General features: G+C 30.0%; 1 protein-coding gene across 1 annotated transcript in view; it reads right to left on the reverse strand.

Moving 5' to 3' along the window:
• The window catches only part of LOC119590937 (protein sidekick-1-like), a gene marked incomplete in the record, with an annotated part of 41,331 nt that overhangs the window by 1,781 nt on the left and 39,350 nt on the right, over positions 1 to 200 (reverse strand).

Below are 200 nucleotides of genomic sequence, written 5' to 3' on the forward strand. Positions count from 1 at the left end.
GGCCAATCAAGTAATGCGGTTGGAATCATTTCTTTACGTGACGTTTATGATCGGTTTTCTGATTACGATTAAATTCGACACTTGGAAAATATCATTTTGATACATTAGATTCAAATTCGGTGACTTTTGCAATATATTTTAAAGTTTTTTTTTTCTATTTGATATGTTTGATAATATTTTGCAAGATCACGGGAATTGTG

Source organism: Penaeus monodon, chromosome 28, assembly GCF_015228065.2.
Source record: "Penaeus monodon isolate SGIC_2016 chromosome 28, NSTDA_Pmon_1, whole genome shotgun sequence".
Lineage (NCBI taxonomy): Eukaryota > Metazoa > Arthropoda > Malacostraca > Decapoda > Penaeidae > Penaeus > Penaeus monodon.